The sequence below is a fragment of the Marmota monax genome, unplaced genomic scaffold (assembly GCF_021218885.2).
Source record: "Marmota monax isolate L192 unplaced genomic scaffold, Marmota_monax_Labrador192_F-V1.1 WCK01_AAM20220418_F8-fsc00001, whole genome shotgun sequence".
NCBI classification, from domain to species: Eukaryota; Metazoa; Chordata; class Mammalia; order Rodentia; family Sciuridae; genus Marmota; species Marmota monax.
This window is the reverse complement of record NW_026693777.1, coordinates 14,254,594-14,267,460: the sequence shown is the minus strand read 5'-3', so window position 1 is coordinate 14,267,460 and position 12,867 is coordinate 14,254,594.

Below are 12,867 nucleotides of genomic sequence, written 5' to 3'. Positions count from 1 at the left end.
TGGATTCTCCATTTTGTGGGGGAGGGAACAATGCATCTGCACTCAGAAATCATAGGAAGGATGCCTGAGGCAATACTCAAGATTCAAGATGATTGTAACAAGGGAAGACCAACATTTTCTCCTCTGGTTGGCTTTTTATCCAGATTAACTCAGTTGTTTTATTCCAGGGCATGGAGACAGAATTGGAGGGGTGATGTGGGCACTGTGTAACAGGTGGACTCTGTCAGCCTAAGGATTGATCCAGAATTGATCCGTGAGCTGGGAGCTAGAAAGCTTCTACAACAGCACAAGTTGGGGGTGGGGGTTAGCTCCAGCAAATGAATGAGGTATGATACCACTACCTGGGGGTCAGCTACCATATAGCTAACTGTCCGTCTCAAGGCACAGCTAGTGACTGGGGAAACAGCTCAAGAACAAGCCAGGAGGGCAAGGGGGGTTGCCACTGTGCACATTGGAACCCATAAACCACTTAAGAGTGCTGTTGGAGCCAATTAGGGAAAGGGCTACAATCCACAGTAAGGCATTATTTCTTAAACCAGGTTGCATGAGAGATCACTTGTAAGATTGAAAGCCACAAAATCCATACTCAAGCCCCATCCCAATCCAAGGAAGTTAGAGGTGTGGTATTGTTGCTAAAGGACTCCAGATAGTTTTAAAATTTAGCCTAAATGAAACCATTGCAATAAGGAAACCTCTTTTAGCCGGAGAAGACAACAGAGAGAAGAGAAGTATATAAAAATGAAATCATCTGTGGTTAGAGTAGGCATATGCTGCATAAAGAGGAAAAACTTTGATGTATAATTGTCCATGAAATAGGAGACTTAAAAATAAATAGGAATGAGCTTTAGAAAGTGAAATGGACTATTAAAATGCCTAAACATTTAGAGAATTTAGCCAAGAAGGTAAAGGTGATGCTACTCAAGAGGAAAGGGTGATCCAACAGTTGGAAAAAGAAAACTGTCACAGGTTTATTCTCCAAAGACTTGAGTCTTTCTACTAGCTGTAACCTTAAAGACCTTTGAGGTTGTGTAGCTTTGCATCTTAACCTGCTGCAGTTTCTAACCAAGTGTCTGTGAATCATGTTAGGTGAATTTGAAGTTAGGTTACTTTTAAGAAGTTGATAATCCATAATATTAGTGGGATTTTTTTTAATATCACACACCTTTTCAATTCTTTTACCCCTTTCCTTGAAAATTTCCTTGTTCAGTGACGTTACATATGATATTAACTTAGATTTTGGATATTAAAGAGTGTGGGTCATAGAAGTATAACTGTTGTTCTGAAGGTTCCCTGTAGATGGCATTACTTCTCTTTGTCTTTAACAGTTTATAGGAAGGAAGTTGTAAAAATAGAATCTATTTCGAATTAATCACACTTAGATTTTTAAGGTGAACTAAATTTGTTTTTTTAAAAAATAAGCCTATTATGAGCTCCTTTCAGAAGATAACATGATGCAAGTAAAACTGGATCACTTTCTTATAAAATTGTATTTGGCGTGTGTGTGTGTGTGTGTGTTTATTTTAGTTGTAGATGGACAGAATACCTTTATTTTATTTATTTTTTTAGAGTGGTACTGAGAATCAAACCCAGTGCCTCACATATGCTAGCTATGCTAGCTCTACAACTGAGCTACCACCCAAGCCTCTATTTTTGTTTCATTTTGATACGTTTGAATGTCTTTCATAAAGGTACATGAATTGCAATTCATTAAACATTTTATCTGCTACTGATATCGTCTGTAAGAGGGATACATGCTTTTTTTTTTTTTTCTTTGTACTGGGGATTGAACCCAGGGGCAACAACCACTGAGCCACATCCCCAGCCCTTTTTTGTATTTTATTTATAGACAGGGTCTCACCGAGTTGCTTAGGACCTTGCTAAGTTGCTGAGGCTGGCTTTGAATTTGTGATCCTCCTGCCTCAGCCTCCCAGGTATGCAGGCATTTAAGAGGCTAAATTAGTTCAAGTGAACCTTTGAAAATTAAATTCACCTTGAAAATACCTTTTACATAATACATGGTTTTACATCTGAGGACTTGAAACTTCTAATTAATTTTAATTAGTTTTTCAAATCAGTGTTCCTTTCTCATTAGAGTAGCACTTTTACATCAAAAGACTGAAGCTCTGTCTTTGTTATCTCACAATCCTATAATCTTAGGTCAGCTAGGGATTTGAAAGTATTTTTGATTTGTTTAATAACAAACATTATAAAAGTAGAATATCCAGTTTTTATACCATAGAGACCTAATACAAATACAGGGGGAAAAAAATGTGCCAACAAAGCTTACTGAAAAGTAAGCAATGAAAATGAAATGTTTTTACTTTTCATTATTTTGGATAGAAAAGCAGTAAGATTTTCAAACTATTTCCAATAGTTAAGTTTAACTATCAGGGATTAGAGTTAAGACACTGTCTTAAGTTCTCATGTGTTGATGGAGTTCTGTAAATACCTAGGAAGTATTCATCAATTGTGAGATACTCTTAAGTAATTTACTACTAATAGCAAGATATGATAGTTTGCAAATAATAGATTTAAAATATGCTATAGTGAGTTATCTGCATGATAATCTTTTTCTCATATGCATTCTGAAAACTGCATGGCAGAGGGTAGGCCCTAAGACCAGATTATCTGGATTTGAATCCCAGTTCTTCCATTTACTAGCTGTGTTAGCTAGGGAAACTTACTTAAACTCTCTGTGCCTTATTTTCCTCATGTGTAAGTTGAGGATCACAATAGTATCTATATCATGCAATGCCATGGGGGTTAAATTAGTTTAATACATGTAGTCCAAGAAGATACTTAGCACACAATAAGTTCAATAAATGTGATTAGAGTAGGGGTACAACTACAGGGAAAATTTGGAAAATGCCAATTGATTTTATTTGTTGCAGTGTGAAATCTGGGCATCTTTTTCAGAATATAGGATGCATGTAAACATTCCTTTCTGTTAGGAGAGGCAACTGGGATAGAAGAAGATTGAGAACACTGTTCCACCATACAGTTATTTGAACAAGTATGCAGTTTTAGAAAGAGGAAAATATGGTAGAAAAAAATCATTGTTTACCCTTAATTTTTTTTTTTTACAATTTTAAAGCAAGTGCCATGAGCATTCAAAGGCCAAGGACCAAAGAAATTACCTTCTTTAGGGGATGGGGTTGTGGCTCAGTGGTAGAGTGCTCGCCTAGCATGCACGAGGCACTGGGTTCAATCCTCAGCACCACATAATGTAAAATAAAGATATTGTGTCCACCTAAAACTTAAGAATAAATATTTAAAAAAAAAAAAGAAAGAAATTACCTTCTTTAAATAGGGAGTCGGGGTGTGCTGGCTGGAGCTTCAAGATTAACATTCTGTTGACCCCAACCCTTAGCCAATTCTGCCTTCTAGTTCTTATCTCTGTTAAACCTGAGAGCAGTTAGGTAGCAAGTAATTAAAGTACAGCAGAAGGTCATATTTCTAAGGTCTATATAACAATATTTTCAGAGTTTAGATGTATTAACTATAAAGGAGCTTCATAGCAGTTGCTTTCGGATGAATGGCCTTTTACTGTGTGTGTAATAAGTATGTGATAGGATGCAAAGTCTTAACTAATTCCTCGAGCTACCTATCAACAGACAACATGAGAAAACTTAAATTGCTCTGCAGTGTTAAGTAACACATATGCTCTACTACATATTAAACTTTCAAGCCTTTTTATTATCTACTGATAGAAAAGATCATTGTGAATACTAAACAGCTGGTCTTAATTTTTAAAAATCTTATTACATCTATTAACTTCTTTTGATAAAGAATCAATTCACATTTTTTTGATATTCGCAAGGTTGAAAATATTGCTAGATACAGCTCTTATAGACATAAATGAGTAGTTAGCAAATTTCTTTCAGGTTATTAGTTCTATTGAGCTCCCCCTGGCAGTTGATTAAACTCTTGATGGGTCAGTACTTTTTTTTTTTTAATCTTTATTTTTATTTATTTATTTTTAATGTGGTTCTGAGGACCAAACCCAGTGCCTCGTACATGCTAGGCGAATGCTCTACTGCTGAGCTTCAACCCCAGCCCAAGTACTTTGAAACTCTTCAGTAATTTTTAGAAGGTTAACTCATTTGTTAATCTACTTAAATTCCAGGCCCATATATTGGCTCATTATTGCTTAGATAAATCATTGCCAGAGTTATAGTTAAAGTACCAACAATACTGTATATCTACATTCAATACTCGATCTTGTTCTTTTAAAGAATGTGTTCTGAACTGGGTGCAGTGGTGCACACCTATAATCCCACTGGCTGAGGCAGGAGGATGGCAAGTTCAAGGCCAGCTTCAGCAACTTAGTGAACCCATCTCAAAAAATAAAAAAGGATTAGGGATATAGCTCAATGGTAAAGTGCCCCTGGGTTAAAGCCCAGTTAACCTCCCCCACCCCCAAAATAATGTGTTCTGAAAATCTGTTTGTGCTGCATGTACAGAACAGTTTCATATTAAAGTGATCTAAATAAGAATAGCATGATTTATCCAAAGCTTAAATGAGAAGCTTTACACTTAGCATTCAGAACGAGTGTAAAGAATAATCTCATGCAATAGAACACAGGACTGATATCTAGAAACTTAAAAACAAGATAAACAAGTTGAACATTCTCACAAGTAATAAATGTTTAACCAGAGAATGTTTTTGGATTTCAGTGACATTTATTGATGTAAGTATAATGATGTTCTTGAAAAATAGCTATCATCTTTCTAAATTTTGTTACAGGATTTTTTTTAATTGTTCAGAATTTGCTTTTTATTTTCAGGCATGTACTAGACACCCATATTCAGTCTATTTACTCTCTGCCCTTATAAAATAAGTGTCTGGTTGTTAACCTGGGATTCCAAGGAACAGGAGCAAACTGGAGAGGTGTCGTGTAGCTGGTAGGAACAGAATTCCCAGTTAACTCTGGAAGACAGTTCCATTTAAGTTCTAGATATGATCACCTTCCCTTTATGCACCCAAGCTTGAATAGTCTGTTTTTCTCTAAAGAAAGCAGCTCACTTGATTACTACCTAATTTAGCTGTATTCCCTTAGGCTATTTAAACTCTTTGAATGCTCCCCTTTCTGTAAAGTGAGAATGGTACCTACTGACTAGCATTGTGACTATAGTTAAGCTAGGTAATGTATGGGAGCAAAGGTAGGGAAGAAGCAATCTCCCAACTGCTCATTCTGAGACTTCAGACTGGTAAATTCTTGCAAGCTGGAGGGATACTCAAGACACTGTCCTAAGTAAGTGGCACATAACATGATCCAGGAAAACATAATCTTCAGTTGTCAAAAAGAAAGAGTTCCAAGTTAATAGCAGTGTGCCTGTGGTTTACTTTTATGTCTCACTCAGATTTATTTATTTATTTATTTATTTTGTTGGTCGGGGACATACTGGGGATTAAACCCAGGGTTGCTCTACCACTGAGTTTTTTCCCCAGTCTTTTTATTTTTTATTTTGAGATACAGTCTCACTAAGTTGCTGAGGCTGGCCGGGAACTTGCAGTCCTCCTGTCTCAGCCTCCCTAATAGCTGGGATTACAATTATGTACCACTAGGCCCAGCTCACCCAGATTTCTTCATTTTCTCTTTTAGACTCCACCATTGTCATAGAAGAGAGTAAGCAGTCACAGGGGGAAAGAATCAAGAAGTTATTCTCATTAAAAAAAAAAAATCCTGTATGACATCAATAATGTTTAGGACATTACTGGTTTGGTAGTTCACAGCAGAATGTACCAAAAAAGAGAAGTAGTCCACTTGTGAAAACATGAAGAGCCCAGTGTGGCAGACTTCTGGAGGCTTCAGAGGGCAGAACTTAGCAGAGAAGTTTCTGGAGACCTTTCAGAATACTTACATAAATGAACAGCAAATGAAATGTAGCTCATTGTTGTTGCATTTTCTCCAGATTTAACTCAAAGCTGAGGTCCTATGTATAAAGAGTCTAGAACAACTTATATAAAATCCACAATATGGTTCTTTTCCCTTATCTCATTATCAAATCCTCCCTCTATGGCTTCTCTGAAACTCAATGCTTTTTTTTTTTTTTTCATTCAATTCAATCAACAGGCTCTATGCTAAGTATCAGGGATACACATCACTCTCTTGGATATTAGGGACAAATAAATCAATAAGATGTATCCCATATCCTTAAACTGTCTATTCACCCATAATAAGAGAGACATAGGAAAAAAAATTGTTGTGATTTTGGGATAATTGTAATAATAAAGATATAAACCAGTTATAGTGTCAGTGCAAAAGAAGTATGGTCAATTTTACTTGAATTGTAAGGGAAGAGTTCATGGGGGAGACTTGTGCTGATATTTTTGAAGGATAAGTTGAAACTCATGGGACAACCTGTGAAATGTTATAGACAAGTAGTGCAAGCATATCAAACTTGGTTTCTGTGTGGTTAGATCATTGTGGAGGAAGTAACTCATAGGTAGGCACGAGGGCAGGGGAAGAATATGGAACACCTATATGTCATATGTAGAAGTGTAAATTGAATTCTGTAAGCAATAAGAAAGTATTTAAATACTTTAAGCAGAGAAGTCACCTGGTCAAATTATTGTAGAAAAATCATTCTGACAACAGTTGGAAGGGTAGACTGGATAGGATTAGATATGTCATAAAAAGATCAGGAAGGAAGCATTAACCATGGCCAGAGACAGGGAAAGTGGAGTCTGCACTCAGGCAGTAGCAGTAGGAATTGAGGGGAAGGGATGGTTTCAGGAACTATCATAGAGCTAGACTAAGATGTTGCAAGTCAGATAGGTGTCCATAGAGCATCCTGTTGGAGGTCAAGGCTCTTCAGTCCACATAGCACCCTGGTACACATCACAAAGAGACCCTTTTCCTTAAAACTTCATGTTGTAATGTGGTAAGTTTATGAGAACTACAGATTTTATTGCCTTCTGCCAGAAAATTATTATGTACACAACCATACAACTTTGGAGTCAACAGTTATAACTTGAATTTTTTTGCTTTAACTTCAAAACAATAACAATGTCTCCTGTGTGAATGGCATCCCCTCTCAATGGTGCTCTTTGCAGTACCCAGCCTGAGCAACCACACACTGCAAACCTGATTAGATATGTGTAATAGTCATATAATAACTAGGTTTGAGGGAGTAATGGGTAGATAGTGAAAGATGAAGTCTTATAAATCACCCCAAATGTACAGATGGATTGAACATCCATGATAAGGCCCAGGGAAATACCAGAATTTCAGGAATAATTGAAAAAAAAAAGAGAATGAATAAAGGTGAAATATTGAAATGTTTTCTGCTTTGGCCTTAGAAACAGCAATTCTTAAATATGTGGATGGTCATACAGCTTCATTTGTATTTCATACGTTGATATTTCCAACCTGCCTTTCATATGCCAATTTCATATTTGGTATGTCTGTCTCCAAGTGGGTTATATGCAGTAGTGCCATCTTTGTGCAACTGAATACCTGTCCCTTATTCTATAAAAATGAGAGAAGACCTCCTCCCAAATGTGTTGTTACTAATGATAAGAAGCTCTGGTCTCAAATTAATACAACCTAGATCAGGATGCGAGTTCCTGGTTTTCAGAAAGCAGTAAATCTTTAACATTAATGGTGGTACATTAGACTTAGTTCTAAATTCACTTGTGAGAAGGAATGCGGAGAGTATGAGGAATACAGAACCAACACTCGCTGGAAATATTAGTGTTGAACATGGGGACTCTCATTCTTTATTTCCTTTTGGGGGCTGGAATGCCCCTCCTGTTGACTTAAGGAGATTTGGGTTTTCCCCTCTGCCCAGCCATCTGTTTTTCCTTTCTCAGTAGTCATCATCTTTAATTCATCTTTTTTTCTCTGTTGCCATATCTCACAATCCCTGTCCTGTGACCACTCACCTCTACACACTCTCCTTCATAGATCTTCAGTTTTCTTGATTTTAACTACAAGCTTATTATAGACACGCCCTGTGTAGACCTCTGACTCAGACTCCTTTCTCAAGCTGTGGCCTCTTCTCCTCAGCTCCCTGCCTGGCACCTTCTTCAGTTTGGTCAACCAATAGTATGTCCATTTCTGAGCACGATTTCTCCAAAATTTAACTCTTCTGCTTCACATCCTTATTTTAATAATGGCATCACCATCCTCTATCTTTAGTCCTTTTGCTTCTACAGGAAATCGGTGTATCAGACAGACCCCCTGGCAGGCTCTCTCACAGTCTTCCTGCTAATTCCATGTTTACTACCATTGCCTCCAATTTATGCTCCTTTAAGAATCTCACCATTTTCCTTATCTCCCCACACTCACCTGTGCAAACTGTGGTGGTGGAACGCTCTCTTCACCTGGAGTTTTAGACTTTACATCAGCCAACTTGAAAGTCTCTCCACGCCCAGTATTCAGTGTATCTCTTTTTGTGTCCCTCTTGTTCTGGTCTCAAACAGGACTCCTCTCAACATCCAGCATGCTTTGCTGCCTCTCTCTTTTCTTTGGATCTTTTCATGTAGTATAAAACTGTAACTATGATTTCTGTCCTGTGTCAGGCCCTCTCCCATGCTCTGATAAAGTCCTCTCTTCCTCTTGAAGAACCCACTTCACTGACACCTCTGCCTGCCCCACATCTAAGCCCAGCCAAACAGAACATCTCTCCAATTAGAGTGGATGTTGCAGGGCCCAAGCTAACCCCATAGAGCCTTCCTAGATAAGAGATAACTCCTCTTTGGACTCCGACACTGAGTTGAAAGTACACTTTGAGCTACCAAGAATGAATGTGAAAGTCTGTTCCAGAAGCACAGAGAAATTAGGACACTGTCCTAATTTTTGGCCTCTGAAGCTGGCTCCTCTTCTTACTCTTCAGACCCACTCAAGATGCTTTCTAAGCTGGATGCGGTGGTGCACACCTGTAATCCTAGCAGCTCGGGAGGCTAGATAGGAGGAGTGTGAGTTCAAGACCAGCTTAATCAACTTAGCAAAGTCCTAAGCAACTTAGAGAAACTGTCTTTAAATAAAATATTAAAAGAGCATTCCACTGCTGTCGTGTATTTAAAAAAAATAGAATATAAAGAGGGTTGGGGATGTGGCTAAGTGGCTGAATGCCCCTGAGTTTAATCCGTGGCACACACACCCTCCCCCCACCAAAAAAAAAAAAAATCCTTCCCAAACACTACTTTTCCCAGGAAATAATCTGCTTTTTAAAAACTTTTTATTATTTATGTATTTATTTTGGTAATAGGGATTTAACCCAGGGGGAAATTTGCCATTGGATCCCATCCCCAGCCCTTTTTATTTTGAGACAGGGTCTCACTAAGTTGCTTAGGGCCTCGTGAAGTTACTGAGGCTGGCCTTGAACTTGCATTCCTCCTGCCTCAGCCTCCCCAGTTGCTGGGATTACAGGTATGTGCCATGCCACTACACCTGGCAGTAATAAGCTTTTTCAAGTTTACATTTTCCTCATAATACCAACCAAATCGTCTTAGTTGATTTAGAAACATCCTAGAACACTTGTCTGTTGCTCATTATACTGTGAAATCTTACCCTATTCAAACTACTAAAGTAAACATTGTAGAACTAGTCAGCAAACTTGAAAAAAATAAAAATTGTTGTTGGAATGGTTTTTACAAGTGTTAACAAAAGAGCAAATCTACCTGCTTCCTCCCAGAAAATGTACAGACTCCACCTCTCCATCCCTGCCATAGGATCATTGTTTGAAGAGAATAACTGATGAGCCTATAGAGAAGTGTTGCTTAGGAGAGGAGTAAACTCCAGGGCTGAATAACTCCAGTGGATAGCTGAAGAGTGGAGGGAGAGGTAAACGCATATTAGCATAGGTTGCTTGGTAGTGAGGTCTGAAAAAACAGAGAGTAAGCTCAGAAACTGAAGGTGCTTCCTTGCTGCTTTTCTCTTACATTATGGGGGAAAGCCCCATTCAGTATGGAGTTTTAGTTTTTTTCCTCTTCTATCATAATTGCAGCTTTCAGGAAAATCTGACACTCTGGGCACAGCCTACAGATGGTGGCAGAAAATGAAGGGAGAAGGTAGTAGGAAATATACTGGCTCCCTGTTCACCCTTTGTGGAGCCCAAGAGAAGGAAGCAGCATCCTCTAGGTAGGGATGGTCTGGAAGCAGAGCACATGGTGGACAGGATAGAGCTGGAAGAGGCAGGGAGGGAATCCACACTAGGTAGGCCACTGAGGAGAGAATAGAGCTGAAACCTCCCCTCCCCCAGTATATACCAGGAGGGCGACGCTGGAATGAAAGCAGAGCTGCCCCTGCTGGTACAGATGTTACAGATACACATTTTATTGGACTTCACATGTAATACTCCAAAGCAGTAGGAGTTTGAAAAGATGAAGTGAGCCTAGTTTTTTCTAATATTGCCCAATTTAAAACTGTAAATACAATCAATTTATATCATATTGTGTTATTTCAAATACTTTGGTATGGTAGTTTTAAAAATTCATTGTCATTATATTGTATGGGATGCTTGAGGTCTTTATGCCATGACTATACACATTCTGAAACCAAATTAAGGAAAGAAAAAAAAAAACTAAAACAAGACTATGAATTTCGAAACTTTCTCTTTTTTTAAAATATTTTTAGTTGTTGATAGACCTTTTATTATTTATTTATTTATAAGTGGTACTGAGAATCGAACCCTGTGCCTAACACATGCTAGGCAAGTGCTCTACCACTGAGCTACAACCCCAGCCCCTAAACTTTCCATAATGACCCTTAACTCTCATAGGAGCTAACTTTTCAAAGACATAAAGATAACCATTCACTTATTTTTCCTATAATAGAGTCCTAAGTTGATCTTAAATGCAGCATTAATGATTGACAGATGTTTCACTGCAATTGTAGGAGAATTAAATTATGAAACAATAGGAAACCAGATTATATGAATGGACTTGATACTGTCAATGCTGATATAAATGCTGTTTGATGTCATCAGAGCTAACCTAAGACACACAACTAATATTTCCACTTAGCATTTCAGAGCTTTGCTTTGCATATAGATAAAAAAAAGGCCTCTGTTCAGACTTAAAAATGTGAGCAAAGTAGGGTGTGTGAGTGAATGAGTGAAAGAGAGAAAGGGAAAGGAAGAGAAGGCTATAGGAGAATGTTCATAATTAATTACTAAAAAGACTATAGAGGAATTCGTGGCTTTCTTAGCAGTGTTTTCAAAGCATTGTCATAGTTTTCCAGATAGACTTGAAAAATGCCAACATTTTGTGGCTGGGGGTTGAGGAACACTCACACTTCCATGAGATTTCTGGCAAAGACAGTAGGATTCTGTTCACCCTGCCCTCCCCAGGGGCTTGTGAATCCTCCTTGCCCCTAAAACTCTTTTCCAACTATAGGAGACTTCCCTCAACTCTGATTACCTTTGAGTCCCTGGGGTACTTTCTAAACAATCAATACCAAGTATTAACTATGATTGGGAGAGTGGCTATGCAGACACCTTCAAGACATCCTGACACTGTCCTCTTTTTTAACAATTTGCCTTAGCTCCATTCAGTAGAAACTTCTGGATGAGATAGAAGCCAAAGCATGAAGGCTGAGTTCCTCCCTCTGCTGGCAATTAGCTGTGAGCTCTTAGGCTAGTCACTTGCTTGGTCTGAGTTTCTTCATCTGTAAGATGGGGATGGGGTGATGGGGATAGAAGTGGTGACATTTGTTCTGTCTATCCACAGAGTCTGCAGGAAAATGGGTATGAGTCAAGGGTTAACTTGAAAGCTGGATAGAAATGTGAGTTCCTATGGTTGGTGCTCATGGTTGAGAGAAGGTTTGATTTCTTCTTCCTATTTCTGGGCCAGCAAGCTCAATTTGAGAATAAACTGCCACCTGTGTGAGTATCCATCTCTCTGAGTATGAAGGCTTCTCAGCTGAAGCTCCACAGAAGGCAGTGGAAATATATTATGAATTGGCTCTCCCTGGCCTTTCAGCCTTTCTTCCTTTTAGACTCTTGTTGATCCTGGACAAAATCTGATTGATCTTGCCCCCCTCACCCTCTCGTCACAGAAGGTGACCAGAGACAGTAAGTCACCATCTCTCTTCATTTGCACTCAGTGGGACAGGACTGTGCTTTGAGACACTGGGCAGGTTGCTCGCTGGCAGGTAAAGATGCCGATTCCTGAAAGGATTCTTTCAGGACAGAGCTTGGGACATGACAGGTATTTCATAAATACTTTAGAGCATCAAGAAATGACCTGGGCCAGGCGTGATGACAACACACTTGTAATCCCAGCAGATTGGGAGGCTAAAGCAGAAGGATCACAATTTCAAAGCCAGCCACAGCAACTTAGTGAAGCCCCAAGCAACTCAGTGAGACCCTGTCTAAATAAAATACAAAAAAGTACTGGGAATGTGGTTCTGTGGTTAATTGCTCCTGAGTTCAATCCCCAGTGCCAAAAAAAAAAAAAAAAAAAAGAGAGAGAGAGAGAAGAAAATAAAAGAAGTGACCTGGTTTTCCAAATACATTTCCTTTGATTCCTCAGCTCAATACCATATCTTATTTTACTGTTCCCAAAAGAAGTTAGTGTTGCAGGTCTTTGCAGGCAGGCTGTAAATGCTGCTTTGGTTTGTGGGAGCTCTGGGCCCTAATTAACTATCCCAGCTCATGGGAAGCCTTACTGTGGAGCCTTAAACAGGCATTGGACCCTGGACTTCCAGGGTGCCAAGGCTCCCCAGCATGTGGCCTGTGGGACAGGCTCCCCACCAGGCCTGAATCTCAGGGGAGGGCTCGGATCCTGTCCGAGCCTAAAAGTTGTATGTCTATATGAGTTTACATCCTCACAGAAATGCACAGGTGTTCCTTCTCAGATGCTAAGGTTGCTCAGAGACAGGAAGTTCTGTGGTTGCCTGGAAGGGCTCAATCTTG